At 42.2% G+C, this 19041-nt stretch overlaps 1 pseudogene; it reads right to left on the reverse strand.

The window, feature by feature from the left end:
• Positions 1 to 7550: 7550 nt before the first annotated feature.
• On the reverse strand, positions 7551 to 11242 carry LOC103204122 (annotated as a pseudogene).
• Between the last annotated feature and the right edge of the window lie 7799 nt (positions 11243 to 19041).

The following is a 19041-nucleotide window of genomic DNA, read 5'->3' on the forward strand; positions in this document are numbered from 1 at the left end:
AAAGACCTGATCGATCTTCATCCATTTCAGAAGGTGGCATATGATCTAGAACCAATGGTATTGAAGGAGGAGGTCAAAGCTGCAATGAAAGAATTGGTGAAGAACAAGGCTCTGGGAATTGACAGAATACCCACTGAGATTTTTCAACAAATGGATGCTGCACTGGAGGCACTCACTCGGTTATTCCAAGAGATTTGGAAGAGAGCTACCTGGCCAACTGACTGGAAGAAAGCCCATTCGAAAGAAAGGTGTACCCATTCCAAAGAAAGGTGATCCCACAGAATGTGGAAATTATAGAAAAATATAATTAATATCATACACAAGTAAGATCTTACTGAAAATAATTCAAAAACAGTTGCAGCAGCATATTGACAGAGAACTTCCAGAGGTGCAAGCTGGATTTGGAAGAGGATGTGGAACAAGGGATATCATAGCTGTTGTCAGATGGATTTTGGCTCAAGGCAAAGAATACTAGAAAGATGTTTACTTGTGTTTTACTGACTATGCAAAGGAATTTGATTGTGTGGATCATGACAAATTATGGATAACATTGAGAAGAATGGGAATTCCCGAGCACTTGATTGTACTCATGAGGAATCTGTACCTTGACCAGGAGGCTGTCGTTCGAACAGAACAAGGGGACACTACATGGTTTAAAATCAAGAAGGGAGTGCGTCAGGGTTGTATTCTTTCTCCACACTTATTCAATCTATATGCTGAGCAAATAATCCGAGAAGATGGACTATATGAAGAAAAACGTGGTATCAGGATTGGAGGAAGAATCATTAACAACCTGAGATATGCTGATGATACAACTTTGCTTGCTGAAAGTGAGGATGACTTGAGGCACTTACTGATGAAGATTGAAGAATACAGTCTGCAGTATGGATTACATCTAATATAAAGAAAACAAAAATCCTCACAACTGGACCAATAAGCAGCATCAAAATAAATGGAGAAAAGATTGAGGTTGTCAAAGAATTCACGTTGCTTGGTTCTACAATCGATGCCAATGGAGGCAGCAGTCAGGACATTAGACGACATGTAGCACTGGGCAGGTCGGCTGTGAAGGAACTCTTTCAAGTGCTGAGGAGCAAGGATGTCTCCTTGAGGACTAAGGTGTGCCTGACTCAAGCCACGATATTTCCATTCACCTCGTATGCATGTGAGAGCTGGACAATGAATAAGGAAGATTGAAGAAGAGTTGATGCTTTTAAGTTGTGGTGCTGGCGAAGAATGCAGCCGAAATGCTCCTTGGAAGCAAAAATGGCCAGACTTCGTCTCACCTACTTTGGTCATGTTGTCAGAAGGGACCATTCCCTGGAGAAGGATGTCATGCTTGGTAACATGGAGGGTCTATGAAAGAGGGGAAGCCCTTCAATGAGATGGATTGACATGGTGGCTACAACAGTGGGCTCAAGTATAGCAAGGATCATAGAGATGGCACAGGATCAGATGGTGTTTTGTTCTGCTGTGCATGAGGTTGCTATGAGTTGGAAATGACTCAACGGCACCTAACAACAACAGCTTAAACAACCCACAAAAAATAAGCCAGGGGGAAGCCATGTCCATTTTATTATCTAACCTTTGAAGTCAAATAGCATTCCTTCTACCATACTAAATTGGTTGGAGATCAAAATCTCCCTTCCCCCAGATTAAAAAATGGGAACAGAGACCCCACCTTTCAACGGAAGAAACTATCTTGTATGAAGAGCCTGTCGGATGGGAGAATACATGGTGGCAGTTATTAGGAAGATACAATTGGTCACACCATGTTAGTTGTATATAAAGTTGGTCAGAGGAGTTGAAACCAATGACAGTTCTAAGCCTTTGTGTGAGCCTTTGGATAGATAGGAGAAAATATTTTCTTTAATGGATTGGCAATGTTATGTGAAATGGAAAAGGATACCATAGAGTCAAAGTAATATTCTCAGGCCACTGTCAACAGAACTACATTTCTGATATCCCTGTACTATTTGCAAAACAAATTATCTTAATGAATCCCCATCATGGAAAAAGAGAAGAGAGTCATAGACTTGAAAAAAATTGTTGGTTATAAGCACCTTGATCCCAATTCTTTTTAAAAGCAACAGAATCTTAGTTAAAGAAACAAAGCACACTGTCAACAGTGACCCTAGGAGGGTGGGGAGCGACAGGGACGCAGGGTGAGATGCAAAGCCTGATCAACATCAGGAAGCCGTCTGCATCATGCCTCCTCTTGTATGTGGGCATCCTTCCTACCCCACAGAGTCTCTGACACCCTGCACTGTACAGCCTGTGAGATGAAGAGTGTACTCCCAGCAGGGGGGCAGCTCAGTACTTGGAGTGGAAGTCCAAATGTGGTGACAAGGATGTTCATGCAAAGAGCTGGCCAGCACTTGGTATTAGAGTTCAAGTGGAGTGACAAGGGCCCACACAGAGAGGAAAGTCTGGTGCAGTTTGTCAGATTCTGTCAAGGTTGTTTAGGGTGAGGTTGGTATCAGCATGGAGGGGATGCACAATATGGGATGCCAGAGCCTGGATATGGAATGAAGGGACCCACTTAAGGGAAAGAGGATGTTGGTGACTCAAGAGTTGTTATATAAATCTCTATAGGAATTAATCAAACATGTAAAAATATTAAAACTATTGGGAGCCAGGGTTATTTGAAAATTAGGTGGTAGTAATGATGTTGACAGCACTGATGTTAATGTCCTGAGTTTTATGGCTATATTGTGGTTATGTAAGACAGAAGTGTCTTTGTCTTTAGGAATTAAACACTAAAGTATTCTGGAAGACATGGAGCATCACGTCATTAACTTTGCTTTCAAATATTTCAGACAAAATTCCTTTGTCCTTCATTTGTAACTTTTTTCTAGGCTTGAGATTGTTCCAAAATTAAAATAAAATCCATAGTTTTCACCTACACAAACAACTGGCTTAAAGACATTTAAAAGATAATCTGTTATAATGGCATAAAAAAAATTATTAAGGAGTTGACCAAAATTGTGCAAAACCTATTAAATTTAACTTTAAAATACTCCTGAAAACACAAAAATAGAGTTGAGCAAATATATGATCCCCATTGTAAGGAAAAAAAGACCAAAAAAAAAAAAAAAAAAAGTATAAAGTGTGACTAAATATAAAAGAATTTCTATAAATTTATTTCAAAGTATATTGATTACTGAAGGCAAAAATTGCTACAGGATTCATGGCATATAGTAGTAAGTTATATGACAAAAGTAACTCAAGAGTGTGTGGGTAGTTGGGGAGGGATAAATGGAAACATATTGTTAGAAGGTTCTTATTTGAGGGAACTCTGGTAATGTAGTGCCTAAAGCACTTGACTGCTAACCAGAAGGCTGGTGGTTCAAACCCACCAACCACTCCTGGGAAAGAAGATTGGACAATCTACTTCCCTAGAGATATAGCCTGGGCAACCCAAGGAGGGGTCACTATGAGTCAGGTCCGATTCAACGGCACATAACAACAAAACGGCACATAACAACAATGACACAAGAGTGGGTCTTGGTGAGTAAAGGCATTTCCTTGCCTATACTCATTGAGGTCATTACACAGATTTTAAGCAAGAAACGTATTTATCTCAAACAAAGGGAGGGTGGTACTTCCATGGACAAAGAAGATTTGAAGTAATCAGCATGTTTAAGGTACTAATTTGCCTCTGAGTTCACTCAAATGAGTCTATGGGTGGATTTCAACTCACCAAAGGAAAATATCATGAATAGTTGTCACAGAATGATTGCCAGAAGACCCCAGAGGCTTTCTCTCGAGAGAGGAATATGAGCAGAAGCTCATCTCTTACCCGAGGATGTCACAGAGTGGGTGTTAGAAGATATGGAAGATCTGTTTCTGACCTCATGGGAACCTGTGCTCCAGTCTAGGCTTTATCTTAACTTATGTGATCCTTTGATTGGAACTTTGTTTTCTCATCTTTTAAAGGAGAATGAAGGCCTGAAATATTGGTCTTCAAACTTGTTTTAAACCATAGAACCATTTCTTCAAAGTAAATATAACCTAAACTGAGTACGTATGTTACTGTTGTTGTTGTTATTTGCTGTTGAGTCAGACCCAAGTCATAGTGACCCCTCCTTGGGTTTTCCAGGCAGTATCACTAAGGAAGTAGATTGCCCAATCTTCCTTCTGAGGAGTGGCTGGTGGATTTGAACTGCCAGGCTTCTGGTTAGCAGTCAAGTGCCTTAGGCACTATGCTACCAGAGCTCCTGAATGTGTATGTAGTTAATAACTTTTTGAATACTATTTTTTTGTTTTGTTTTCTGCATTTGACATTTAAGTCTATTCTAATCAAGAAAGCAGGTCCTTATATCTTAGATGCAGTGATATTTTTCATCCCCATATCAGAAGCTATGTAACATCCAGTGCTCTTTCCTTGAAAAGGTGTCCAAGATAATTAAGAGATGATGTTGCACACAAAGAAGTGTACAAGAGGCACAGATAACAAGGGTAAACACTTTTAGATAAATGATATTGCATTATCAGTAATAGCAAACATTAATCTACAGGTAGATTCATAGATAGACTGGCAGAATGTCAGGTATGTCTAGGCAAAAGGTAATTTACTGATAACTGATGGGGTGGTGCCTAAGACATTTGACTGCTAACCAGAAGACTAGAGATTCAAACCCACCAGCCACTCCTTGGAAGGAAGATGGGGCAATATACTTTCATAGTGATACTACCTTAGAAATCCAAGGAGGGGTTGCTATGAGTCAAAATCAACTCGACAGCAGTGAGTTTGGTTTTTGGTTAATATGTAAGTTTGGCAGACACTGTTTCTACATACATATTTGTATATACTATAAGAATGTATCCTTATATAGATATAGATATATACATATAGATAGATAGAGATAACAGAGCTAATGGGGGGAAGTGAGGATAACTTCTTAGCCACAGCCAAACACCCTGAGGAGTGAGTTACTGGCCCATGGGCTCAGGACCATGGTCAGAGGGAATATCAAACTCAATTGGCATAACTACTAATGAAAACATGGTTGTATATCCTACTTTGGTGAATAGAGACTAGGTCTTCAAAGCTTGCAAGTGGCTAAGTTGCAACAATTGGTTTCTCTTCCTCTGGAGCAAAGAAGAATGAAGAATGGAGAAAACCAAAGATACAATTAGTCCAAGGGACTAGTAGACCACGTGAACCTCAGCCTGCATGACCCTGAGACCAGAAGAAATAGATGGTGCCTGGCTATGACTACCAACCACTCAGAAAGGGATTGAAATAGGGATCCTAGATAGAGTGGGAGAAATATGTGGAAAGAAGCTCAAAATCATAAAAAAAATCAGGCTTACTGGTCAGATAGAGAGTGTAGAAACCCTTGAGGCTATGGCCCCTAGTTACTCTTCAGTACTGAAATTGACCTCACTCCTGTGGCTTCCAGCCAAACAATAGGCAGACGTGTAAGATAAACATTTACACCAGGTAGGTTCACTCCTTAGAATAAACAACCATGGCAGATCAGAAGGTCATTATTTGCACAAGGAGTTAACTCAGAGGGCAGGGATGCATAGGAAAGAAGGACACAGGAAAAAGATAACAAAAGGGAGGAAGTGGGAAGAGAGATGTTGCATTGTGGGGACAGCAATGAATGTCATGAAAGAAAATGTGTATGAACTGTCTTGTGAATAATGAGTTTTCTCTGTAAACTTTCACCCAAATCACAATTTAAAAAAAAAAAAAAAAACTTAATTAGCAAAAAAAGCGATGGTGTTACAGGATGCTTTCTGGACAATAAGGTGTGGAAAGACACGCCTTTTATGGTTACATGACCCCACAGGGAGATCTTTCCTCCATTTCACAGATGAACATAGTGTCATGTTTATTTGCAGCAAGGAGGCATTAACTCAAGGTTGGAACTTATACTCAGTTCTCAGCCAGTATCCCATATTAGTGGCACAACCTCAGAGAATATGCTGGATGTGCCTATCAAATGAAGCCCAAACACCAGGAGAGTCATATTCAGCAGAAGCATTGCAAGAATTCCAGTGTTGGGAAGTCAAGATGTTCCTGGAAAATTTGGCTGCATCAGTAACCATGATGGCCTAAAGATTAAAGTCAGGGACATGTAGTAATGAGTGGAATAATGTTTCAGTCCAGTAGGATGATTTTTAAAAGTCTCATGGTTTCAGGTTTTTTATCTACACTTTGAATCTGTACAATTACATTCATGCCTGCCCTCTTCTCTAGATGAAATTGCTTAAGTGAACACAGTTTGGAAACTTCGTATCTAGAAACCAGTCATTACCAAATCCATAGACCATTGTTCTTGAGTTACATGTGATAATTCATGCATCTTATAACCAGCAGTGAAAAATAGAAAGCAAATAGTTTTATTTCTAACTAACCTGGGGAAGGGAAAGGCAGTAGAAAATTCCAATGAAAGTCATCAAGACAGTCAGTTTCATTCAGGTGCAGATGATAGACTAGTTATGCTCACTCCAATGCCTGGCACTTTGTAGATGTTCAGCATGTATTGGTTGATTTTTGGCAAACATTGTGCTTTCCTGTCCTACTTCAGAGGACTAATTCTAATTCAAAAGGCTGGCATAACCCATGCTCTCCACAGGGAGTATTAGCCTCAAGGTGAGCAGTGACCAAGAGGGATAGGCTCAAAGAGACATAGGCCAAAAACCCTGAGTTAATGGGGGCTCTGGCTGGATGTTGAGCTGGATGGGGGCTTGAGTTAGTCCTGCCAAGGTGAGCATTTGGGTCAAGGGTCTGGAGAGTGACCCTGCCAGCCCTATTCTCTGAGAGGCCTGTCTGGCATCAGCCCCTCTGTGAGTTGGGATGGAAACCCATAACGAGGCTTTGCTGAAATCAGGCAGGGCTCTGTGTATCCTAGGTGGGGAGATGATGAAGGGGCTGGCTCAGATCAGTGTGGTCTGGAAGAGACAGGAGGTGGTAGATTCTGAGATCTCTCAGTGGTAAGTGAGAAAGGAGGAGAAAAAGGGGGCAGGAGACTGGAGGTTAGGGTGGGCTCTGAGCTCAGAGCAAGGTAGGGAAAGGAAAGAAGGCAACCAAGCCCAGGGGAGTACGAGGTGCTTCTTAAGGGACCCCTCCCTCCAAAGCTGCCAGCTTCCTGGCTGTGGAAAATAAATGTTCTGCTCTTGTTCTTCTCTGAACCTTGGGCTGTGTCTGCTTGCTCTGCAGAACCTAGTAGACATCCCCTTCCTTTCTGTATGTAGCACAGGAGAAAGAAGTAAGCTCTCTTGAGCCCCGTACCGGAGAGGGTTTTGCTTCTTCTTGAGGGTGTTCAGCTTCAGCCCTGCAAAAGGACAGTTCCTGGAGATACAGGAGTGGGTACGAAGGAGTTGGGTAACCACATTGCATGGGAATTTTGGAATGTGGTGAGAAGACAGGAAACAGGACACAAAGCACAATTGTGACCTTGTCCTGCCAGCCCAGGGACAGTGCCTGTGAAACAAGAGGAATATATAAACAAGACACCAACCAATTCCTCTCAGCTAAGACATGTTTATTAAGGTGCTGGCCCTTCAAAGAAGATGTTCAATCAGAGAAGACTTCAGTTTGATTCCTGCAGTTGGAGGCGTTTTGTGGTTTTCTTTATCCAGCGCAGGAAACGAGAGACTTTGGTGAAGACCCGTGGTGGAGTCCCAGTTTTTTTTCCATAGGAGACAATGCCCTGGGCCACATTGTTGCACACGAGGGGACCCCCAGAGTCACCCTGGGAACAGAAAAGGGAAGATTGAGTTTGTTCTCCTCCTGGTCCTGCCACCCTGGAGAGCTCCACATTTGGCAGAAGGCCCTAGAAGGCCCCTGGGGTGGTGTGAGAAGAGAGGGCCAGCAGGAATCTGGGCACCCTCAGCTGCCACGCTCCAACCTGAGCATTGTTACACTTGACCTCACCCCAGGTTGTAGCCTATCTTCTTTCCCCAGCTCTAGGATCACCTCCTTGTAAGAGCCTCTGGGACTTTTGATTCCAGTCTACTTCTTAAGGAAACAGGCAGATGTGTGAGCTGAACACAGAATGGAGGACAGCCCATTAACCAAGGTGGGTGCAGCTCTTGAGTTGCTACCTGTTTTTAATTACTCCTTGTTGAGTAAGAGCTATTTTCTAGCATGTGTACACTTTGTTGTTGTTGTTGTTATGTGCTGTCGAGTCAAACCCGACTCATAGCAACCCCTCCTTGGGTTTCTGAGGCAGTATCACTACAGAAGTAGGGTTGCCCAACCTTCCTTCTGAGGAGTGGCTGGTGGGTTTGAACCACCAGCCGTTTGGTTAGCAGGCAAGTGCCTTAGCCACTATGCTACCAGAGCTCCCATGTGTGCACTGGGTGTGTCAAATCCCCCCACAAACAGAGAAAAATAAAATAAAATAAAGGCAGTTGGTGTCACATAGCAACCTCATATGTTACAGAGTAGAATTGCTCCATAGGGTTTTCTTGGCTGTAAACTTTACAGGACATCTCTGGATGGCTTTGAACCACCAACCTTTAGGTTAGTAGCTGAGTGCAAACTGTTTGTGTCATCCAGGCACCTTTGGGGTGGGTCAGGGAGTGGCAAATTCCTCTTTCTGGAAGGACATCTTTTTCAGATTCACCATTGAGAGGCCCTAGTGACTCCTCCACTTAGATGCTCCCATCTTCACTTCCCACAGAAAAAGAACACAGATAGTAGATGAAGGAGTGCCCCCACCATTTGAGGGCCCCAGGTACCAGATCTTCCCCAAACAACATTCTCCCCAGAGCCAGGCTAGACAGATGCTAAATCCCACCTTAAAGGAAGACATCTTTTTCTTCGGGTCCCCCACACACATCTCACAGGCACTACTGTAATGGGAGAAGCGGGATTCACACTCTTGGTCCTTCTGCACAGTGAGCTCCACCTCACGCAGCCTGTTTGTTGAGGTATCCACTGACACTCGGCCCCAGCCGGCCACACTACACACCTGCCCTGGTCTCACCTGGACCTTTTTCCTGGGCAGGCGGAGTAGGCGCACAGCTGCAGTCAGGTTCGCTTTTGTCTTCAGCTGATGGGGAGAGACAGGAAAGTCCTGGTCAGCAATGGCATGCTGAGCCTGGAGACTGATGGACTGCACTGTATTCCTGCTCTTCCAAGGCCCTGACTAGTCCAGCAGCCGGGGTGGGAAGGTGGGAAGGGTAGGAGTTATGGTAGAAGGAGAAACTCTCTGGACCCAGGGGAGCAGCGAGCATCAGGGAGTTGTGCCTCACCTGCAGCAGCATGATGTCATTGGAAATAGTCTTCTCATTATAGTCTGGGTGGCGGATGGCTCTTCTCACAGGGATTTTCTGCTGAGTCTTTTCCTGCTCCTTGACGTCGTGGGCCCCCAGGGTGACATTTATGGAGCTGCACAGAGAGCAGAATGGGGCAGTGGGTCATAGGCACTGTAACCCAGGAGCTGAGAAGTGCAGGTGATGGCTGAGTCAGGGCAGGACTGTAGCTGAGGGGAAATGGAGGCAACAGAAGGGCCTGAGCTCACTGTGCCCTTTACTTCTTGTAGCCCAGGTGGAATGCTAGAGCCATTGGTAACTGCACCAGTGGTTCTCAGTGAAAACCAAGTCCTCTGATGTCTAGGATTGTGCTGGTTTCTAAGGGCCAAGAAAACAGGCAAGATTGTTTTTGTTTGCATTTTGGCCTCATATACATGCTCCCAGCTATAAATATGGCAAGGTTGTTCAGTCTAGGCTCAATTTTTTCTTTTTTCAACAATACCTCTATCACTGACCTGCTCCTCTCCCCACAAAATTAGATGCCATCTTTCTTTCTCTCTAAGACCTCTCCTGGCCCCTGTGCTGTGAGGAGCCCAGAGGGCACCTTGGAAAGAAGACAGGCACCTGTGGAGTGTGGGCCATCTGATGCTCCTCACCTTCCCCAACAGTGAGCAGCTGTCAGCACGAAGTCCTCTCGGATCAGGAAACCACCACAGTTATGCCTCCCATCCTGTTTCCAGAACTGAAGAAATGCCATGTAGGGGCGAGAGTGGGGCTTAGCCTCATGTCCCCCGATGATATCCCCTAAAAGAGAAGTCTGTTCCGCTGTGTGCACCACTGAGTCCCTAGAGTAAACATCTACTTCTCAGCTCTAGAACTACTGGGTATTTGTGAGCCTGGCATGGTATGAGGTGGGGCATCTGTGGTGAGAGGCCTCAACTTCCTCTTCTGAACAAGGGAAAAGCAGTCCCTAATCTGTAATCTTTATTCTGCACATAGTTGGAGGTGAGCATTGCTGTGTTAGGAAGAGCACTGTCCCTAAGGCTCCAGAAAATTCCCTTCTTGCCATGTCTTTGTTTAAATGAATTTCTAAGACCTCTATGAGTCCCGTGTGGTGTAGGATAGTGCTGCTTTCTAATGGCCAAGATCTAAGTTCAAGGATCTAGATAGTGTTATGTCCTATTCCCTACAGCCTGACATAGTGGCTGCATGAAGTAATGTTCATTGGCTGCATGAAGGAATGGCCTCCAATTAGTAGATGAGGGTTGCTGAGGGTAGTGCTGGTGTGATTCTGGAAGGCAGAAAAGTTGGGATCTACCAAAGACAGTAGCCCATCCTTTAAAAGGGAGAAGTTTCTGAGGCCTGAAAAGAAATGCAGAGCTAGAGAAATGGGCTGAAGGATCCTGGGGCTGAACAAAGGCAAACAGTGTTATGGGCACAGTGCCCCCACCAATTCCAGGGTCAGCTACACTCTGGGCTTCTCTCCCAGGCAGAATGGTGAGGGGAGCACTTGTCTCACGTCATCCCAGACAGAGGTCAGGCCCACTCTGGCCTCTGCAAGGAAATTGGATCTTTTCTGCTTATTAATTTCTCACCCATTCCCATGCACTTGTAGGATAGTCCCACTTTTCAGATGAGAAGTTTAAGTCCTGGGGAAGGAATAGTACCCCTGACTCTTGTTAACAACATATTTCTTCCCTGCTCTTCCTGCTGAAGAAAGTATCCAGCATCATACTGGAGGCCTAGGGTGGGACAGGAGGTGGGATTAAGAAGGTTCCTAGTAGATGGATGCATCAGGGATGTGCAGAAGGAGCAGGAGATCAGTGTCCACTGTGGGATGGGGCTAGGCCTCAGAGAGTGGGGACATTCACTCACCTGTCTCTGCTCCAGAGACCAGAAGGAAGACTAGTAGGAGCAGGTGAAGCTGCATCTTCCTAGGAAGACTGCCCAGGTCAGAGCTGCTGGTGTTTCCTCCTGGCTTGCTTTTAGTCCCAAGAAGAGGAAGGAGGCTCAGTTATCTCATGGTCCACCCTGGTTTTGTGGTGACTCCTCATAGAAGGCTTTCTACCAAAGCTACCCTTTTCTCTCTGCTGACTTTCATTGGGTGGTTGTGGGAAAATCAGGCAGTCACCACATCATTGCACAGAGCTGATGACTCAGAGCAAACCCCAAGGGTACAAGATGGGGACTGGAGGTTGTAGTATCCCCGGCAGGGGTTCTAATGTCCTGGAAATCAGTGTCCCCAGAGATAGAACCACCAATACTTTCATTTCCATGCAACTAAGTGTATCTGAGTCAGCAGTGACTCGATGGCAGTAGGTAAGTCCATCAAGATAATTTTCTTAGCAAATGTGAATGTACAAATTTTTCTGTGCCAGGACCAAGAGTCTTGGAGGCACGTCTCCTTTCCTTAGAGAGCTCACTATCTGTTGGAGGAGATAGAAACATGAGTGACCTGAGCACAGTGTGGTGAAGGCCATGGTAGAGAGAAACTTAAAGCAGTAAGGGAGCCTGACCCCCTTCTACTAAACCCGTAGCAATTTATTCACCATCATAGTTTCCTTTCTAAGGGATTTTTTAATGGCCATTATTTAGATACAAACTTTTAGACTGAAGGAAGCCGTCTCTCCCAATGACTTTTACTGACCCCAGTTAAGAAATCACTGTAGCCCATGGAGTTAAAAGGAGCTCTGGTAGCATAGTGGCTAAGGCACTTGACTGCTAACCAGAAGGCTGGAGGTTCAAACCCATCAGCCACTCCTCAAAGGAAGGTTGGGCAATCTACTTCCGTAGTGATACTGCCTTGGAAACCCAAGGAGGGGTTGCTATGAGTCTGACCTTACTCAACAGCAGTGAGTTTGTTTTGGTTTAAGAAGTTAAATGTACTGACCTTGTGTAGTCTGGAGTGAGTCACACCAAATTCCATGAACTCAGAATGGGAAAAGGGTGGTTCACCCAGAGAAAGTCAATCTACTAAAGTGCTGATGCCATGGGAAGTGGCATCCACATGCCAATAATTGCCCTTTTAGTACTCCGTGTCCTCTGTCCAGAGAGTCACATTTCTGACCTAGTAGGCCCAGCATATAATGTTGTTGCTGCTGCTGTGTTTCTGACACACGAGGTTGCCATGAGCCTGAGTGGACTTGATGGCAACTAAAAACAAGCATATAATAAACCGGCACTAAACATTTACTATACTACTAAACAATTGTGATGATATGTCTGTAATGAAAATGAAGGACTATTGTTTCTATGGGAGCTCTGGTAGCATAGTGGCTACGGCACTTGACTGCTAACCAGAAGGCTGGCGGTTCAAATCCACCAGCCACTCCTCGGAAGGAAGATGGGGCAATATACTTCCGTAGTGATACTGCCTCAGAAACCCAAGGAGGGGTCGCTATGAGTCGGGTCCGACTCGACGGCAAACAATAACAACAACAACAACAATTGTTTCTAAACAGCCCAAATCTAATTCAGTTAAAAGAACAACTAAGTCATTACCTCTATATTGTTTCACTTGGTGAGTTTGGTTTTCATTTTTGTATTTTCTATACTTTACAATTTTTTATAAGGGTTATTTTATATGAAAATACATATTTCCAGTCTAAGCTTCCTCCCTTATTAGTCACAAACCTCTACTTTTCAGGACTTAGCTTTCAAAGCACTAAACATTTTTAAAATAAAACTACTTTTCTGATTATAGTGGTAACATATGTCCCTTAAGAAAAACTGGAAAGGAGAAATGAGAAACATCACGCCTTTGAGTATCTCCCACAAAGTCTTTGACGTTTGTTGTTGTTGTTATGTGCCGTCGAGTCAGACCCGACTCATAGCGACCCCTCCTTGAGTTTCCGAGGCAGTATCATAACAGAAGTAGATTGCCCCATCTTCCTTCCGAGGAGTGGCTGGTGGGTTTGAACCGCCAGCCTTCTGGTTTGCAGTCAAGTGCTTTAATCACTATGCTACCAGAGCTCCTTTGACATTTAAGTAGTGTATTTAAATACATGTGATGATAGGGTATGTGTAAAACAATTTCCTTTTTTGGTCATTGAAACTTAAAACACATATTTAACTCATACTCTTAAAAATATATTAGTTAAGATCACTGTAGTCTTTTTTTAGTCATAAAAAATTTAGCATGCAAGAAATGTAAAAAGTCCTTGGAAAATCTGAAAACTAATTTAAGCAAAGAGAAGACATTAAAATTACCTGATTTCTCATCATTCTTTGATAATTATTTTTAATGTTTTGAAATACGATCTAATACATTTTTTTTTGCCTATGCAAATATAATAAAACCTATGAAAGTCAGAAATGGTGTAAGGTGGAAACCTCAAATATTTTCCAGTAATAGAGAGCAATAGAAAAGTGACAAGACTGCCCCCTGTCAAATGCAGAAAACTTGTGACACCCAGAAAAGCAAGGCAGTCCTGAGTTCCAGTTCTAACCACTTTCACAGCATCTACAGTTTTGAAACTTTAAAAGGGATTAAGATAAACATGAGGCTCTGAAACTTTTTATGCTTAACAATATGAGGTATACATTCTTCCCTGGCAGGACATATTCACCTACATCAGAATTGTAACAACTGCCGCTATTGTTATCATTACTCACTGCCATCAAGTCCATTCCGACTCACAGGAACCCTCACTGGGTTTCCAAGGAGGTAAATCTTTATGGATGTAGATTATCACATCTTCCTTCAGCTGAGCAGCTGGTGGGTTTGAACCACCAATCTTCTGGTTAGTAGTCAAATGCCTTAGGCACTATACCATAGAGCCCCTTATTATTAATATTAGGTGAGTGAAATTTAAAATGAAAACATCACTTTACTTAATCCATCACTCATAGGTGGAACTCTCAGTTTTTTGTAATTTTTTTTTGTTTGTTTGTTAACATAAGCATTATTTTGAAGGAAGCTCTGGTAGCATAGGGCCTAAGGCACTTGATTGCTAAACAGAAGGCTGGCGGTTCAAACCCACCAGCCACTCCTCGGAAGGAAGATGGGGAAATCTACTTCCGTAATGATACTGTCTTGGAAACCCAAGGAGGGGTCGCTATGAGTCAAGTCTGACTCGACAGCACATAACAACTACAACAGGATAAATTCTTGGAGGATTGCTGGGTCAAAAATGCATTCATACTGAACACAAAAATTTTTCATATTGAAAAATTGCTTTCTAAGAAGCTCACAGTAGTGTCTATAAATATAACCATTTTCCTACACCACATCAACATGGACTACATTATTATTCTTTTTTTCATTTTTGAAATTCAGGATATTTTACATAAAATAAAATTCACTATTTGAAACATAAATTTTGCAAGTTTCAATGAATGTATACAGTATAGTTTCTTTAACATTGCCAGTCTGATAGGCATTTTTTTATGATGTTGTAATTTATATTTAATTCTAAACTAGATATTTAACATACTTATGTTTATCAGCCAAATGCATTATTAAATGATTTGTTTTATTTTATTGTTGTTGAAAAAATACACGGCAGAACATACACTAATTCAACATTTTCTACACGTGCAATTCAGTAACATTGATTCTCCAAGTTGTGCAACGATCTCACCCTTCTTTTCCTAACTGGCTCTCGCCTATTAACATAAACTCACTGCCCCTACATTCCCTATCTCATCGTTTGGTTACTGGTGTCAATTTGATCCTTTATAACTCTTCAAAAGAATATAAGGCTTAGGGCAGGCATTCTTTACTAATTAAGCTATTTGGTTTAAGAAGACTTCAGGGGAAGTTTTTTTTGTTTATGTTTTAAAGATTACTTCAGGGCAATAATTTGGGAGAGTTCATCCAGCCTCAATAGCTTCAGAAAGTCTATGAGAATTTGGAATTTCCTTCCTCAGCCATATATTTTTGATGTTTAAAATACCTTTTTTTTTTCCTTAGCTCATTTTCTGTACTAGTTTCCAGTTGCTGTTGAGTCAGTTAGGACTCATGGAGAACATATTTGTGTCGGGGTAGAATCATGCTTCATAGTGTTTTCAGTGGCTGATTTTTCAGAAGTAGATAGCCAGTCCTTTCTTCCAAGATACCTCTGAATGGACTCAACTGGCAACATTTTTTTTTTTTTAGCAGCCAAGTGTGTTAATCATTTGTACAACCTACAGACTCCCATTTTCTATAAATTTCCTTAAAATTCTTTTAACCTACTGCATAATTCTGCACTGTATAGATATACTATGGTTTGTGTCTACATTATCTTCAAAATTTGGCAAGTAAAAATAGTGCTGTCATTAGCAAATTTATGCACAATAGTTTTTTTTATTTCTTTCTATATATACTCTGGGAGCTCTGGTAGTGTAGTGCCTAAGGCGCTAGACTGCTAACCAGAAGGCTGGTGGTTCAAACTCACCAGACACTCCTCGGAAGGAAGATGGGCAATCTACTTCCGTAATAATACTGCCTCAGAAACCCAAGGAGGGGTTGCTGTGAGTTGGGTCCAACTCAATGGCACAGAACAACAACAACAACATGTATACTCTGGTTATACCACAGGTTAACTTTTCAGAAGTAGAATTGCTGGATCATAGCATACTAGTATTGTGAAAATATCAAAATAGAATAATTTATCCATGTCTATTTGCTATGACTCGATGGCACATAACAACAACATTTGCTATGAAGAAATTTCTGAGAGGAAAAAATATATCTTGGCAATATTCTCTTGCTTGGACATTGTTTTGAGGAGGCTTAAACTCTTGAGAGTTTCCCAACTTTTATAAAGCTATGTAATTATTGCAGTTCAATACTATTTCCTCATTTTCATAATCTTATCTTTTTGTACCACTAGTAACATGGAACCAGATTTTTTTGTCATGTGCTAGTAATTTATGAAAAAGAACAAGACCCTTGAGTTTCCAAAGTTAGGGGGAGCCTTGACCTCACATGTACTCCAAACCTATGGCCCATATGCTGATATTTGGTCTGGTTACATGGTCTCCTTATCTGTCCAGTTTTTCTCAACATGACTACAAATCTTGGCATTGGAAAGGGAAGCTGTCCCTTTGCTTCTGCTCCCTGTCACCTCTAGTCATTCATTTCTATCTAAGTGTCTAACTGCCCTCTCTCTTCTTTACTAAAACGTGGTGGTCTGCTCTCCAAAAACTATGGCCTAGAAAACACTATGGGACAGTTCTACTCTGTAACACACAGGGTCTCCCTGTATAAGAATTGACTTGATGACACCTAACAACAATAACAGTGAAGGAGGGGAGACTTGGCTCATGGCCCCTGGATGGAACTTAAGCAAGAAAGGAATTATAATTTATACTATATGCTTCTTTCTCCCTCATTTTTTTACATTGAAGGGCTCATTCCTTCAGGTGCCTGATGTTTCTTGGTAGTGATGTATACCATTTGATTATTATTATTTTTTTTTTTCCCTCCAGCTGTCTTGTCATGATTGTTTTAATTCTTGACTAGTTGACTAATGGAAATATTGCCTTAGGTAATTGGTCTGGGTCACAAGAGTTAAGTTTTATGAGCTAGATTGTTGTAGCTAGAAGTCTAATTTAACCTCTGTAAAGACAGAAACCAGAGATGGATTTCAGAATACAATTTGTGGCTTTTGTGATGTGTGAAGTCTAAAAGGCTAGAGTGATATAATTCTAGGGAAACTTTGGGGCTGGGCTTTATTTGCTCTGTACCTAGAGGGGGCATTCTGCTGTCTCTAAAGTTAGAGAACTTCAGAGCTGCCCAGGTTAGCCACTCCTCTGAATTGTTAGAGCCTCCAGAGCTTCACAAATCACTTCCTTGTTTTAGTATCTTTTGAAATCATCAGCTCTTCATGTAGGAGGAAAGGCTAGAGAACTCAGGTGACTCAAGGTCTCAGACCCTGCCCTTTCTCAGCACCCTTTTACCTGTTCCCCTCCGTAGTTAGATTGGTTCCTCAAGAGTTGACCAGAGGCCCCTGAGCAGAGCAATCCTTGTTTTTGATGTTGTTCGGTGCCATCGAGTCAGCTCCATCTCATAGCGACCCTATGTACAACAGAACGAAACACTGCTCATTCCTGTGCCAGCCTCGTAATCCTTGCTATATCAGAGCCCACTGATGCAGCCACCATGTCAACCCATCTCATTGAGGGCCTTCCCATTTTTCAGTGATCCTCCCCTTTACCAAGCATGATACTCTTTTCCAGAGAAGAGCCCTTCCGACAATATGACTAAAGTAAGTGAGATGAAGTCTGGCTGTTCTTGCTTGCAAGGAGCATTCAGGCAGCACTTCTTCCAGGACAGATTTGTTAGTTCTTCTGGCAGTCCATGGTACTTTCAATATTCTTCGCCAACACCATAACTCAAAAGCATCAACTCTTCTTTGGTCTGCCTTACTCATTGTCCAGCTTTCACATGCATATGAGATGATTGAAAACATCATAGCTTGGGTTAGATGCATCTTAGTCTTCAGAGACATCTTTGCTCTTCAGCACTTTAAAGAGGTCTTTTGCAGCTGATTTGCCCAGTGCAATACATCCTCTAATTTCTTGACTACTGCTTCCTTTGGTGTTGATTGTGGAAACAATATGTAATCTTTGACAATTTCAGTCATCATTTATTGTGATACTACTTTTTGGTAGCATTGTGAGGATTTTTTTTTTTCCTTTAGGTTGAGGTGTAATCCATACTGCAAATGGTAATCTATAATCTTCAGGACATGCTAATCGGGCAGAAAATGGAAGGGTTGGGGAATTTTTTTTTCTTTTAACTGCAATGACTATTCTATTCTAATGACTAAGGCTCTGAAGTAAGATCCTCACAACATACAGAATAAAAATTTATTTTATTGAGAAAGCCAACGTATAGAATACTCCAATGAATATGGCTACTGGATGTGCCTGGCAAATGGAGCCCAAACACCAGGAGACTCAGATTCAGCAAAAGGCATTGCAAGAATTTCAGTGCTGGGAAGTCATGATGTTCCTAGAAACTTTGGATGCATCAGTAACCGTGATGGCCTAAAGATTAGAGGCAGGAACATGAAGTAATGACTGGAATTATGTTTCAGTCCAATAGGATATATATATATATATATATATATATATATATATATATATACACACACACACACACACACACACACACATATTTTTTTGTCTACAATTTGAATCTGTACAATGACATTCATGCCTGCCCTCTTCTCTAGATGAAATTGCTTAAGTGAACACCATTAAGCTTAAGTGAAACCACAGTCATTACCAAATTCATAGATTGTCATTCTTGAGTTACATATGATAATTCATGCAACTTATAACCAGCAGTGAAAAATAGAATGTAAATAGTTTTATTTCTAATTAACCTGGGAAAGGGAAAGGCAGTAGAAAGTTCCAATGAAAGTCATCAACACAATCAGTTTCATTCAGGTGCATATGATAGACTAGTTATGCTTACTCCAATGCCTGGCACTTTGTAGGTGTTCAGCATGTATTGGCTGATTTTTGGCAAACATTGTGCTTTCCTGTCCTACTTCAGAGAGGAGCCCTTTCTGATTCCAAAAGCTGGAATAGCCCATGCTATCCACAGGGAGAGGGAGTGTTAGCCTCAAATGAGCAGTGACCAAGAGGGATAGGCTCAAAGAGACATAGGCCAAAAACCCTGAGTTAATGGGGGGCTCTGGCTGGATGTTGAGCTGAACGGGGGCTTGAATTAGTCCTGCTGAGGCGCGCATTTGGGTCAAGGGTCTGGAGAGTGACCCTGCCAGCCCTGTTCTCTGAGAGGCCTGTCTGGCATCAGCCCCTCTGTGAGTTGGGATGGAAACCCATAACGAGGCTTTGCTGAAATCAGGCAGGGCTCTGTGTATC

The sequence above is a fragment of the Orycteropus afer genome, unplaced genomic scaffold, assembly GCF_000298275.1.
Source record: "Orycteropus afer afer isolate SDZICR_OR568_19922 unplaced genomic scaffold, OryAfe1.0 scaffold00243, whole genome shotgun sequence".
Lineage (NCBI taxonomy): Eukaryota > Metazoa > Chordata > Mammalia > Tubulidentata > Orycteropodidae > Orycteropus > Orycteropus afer.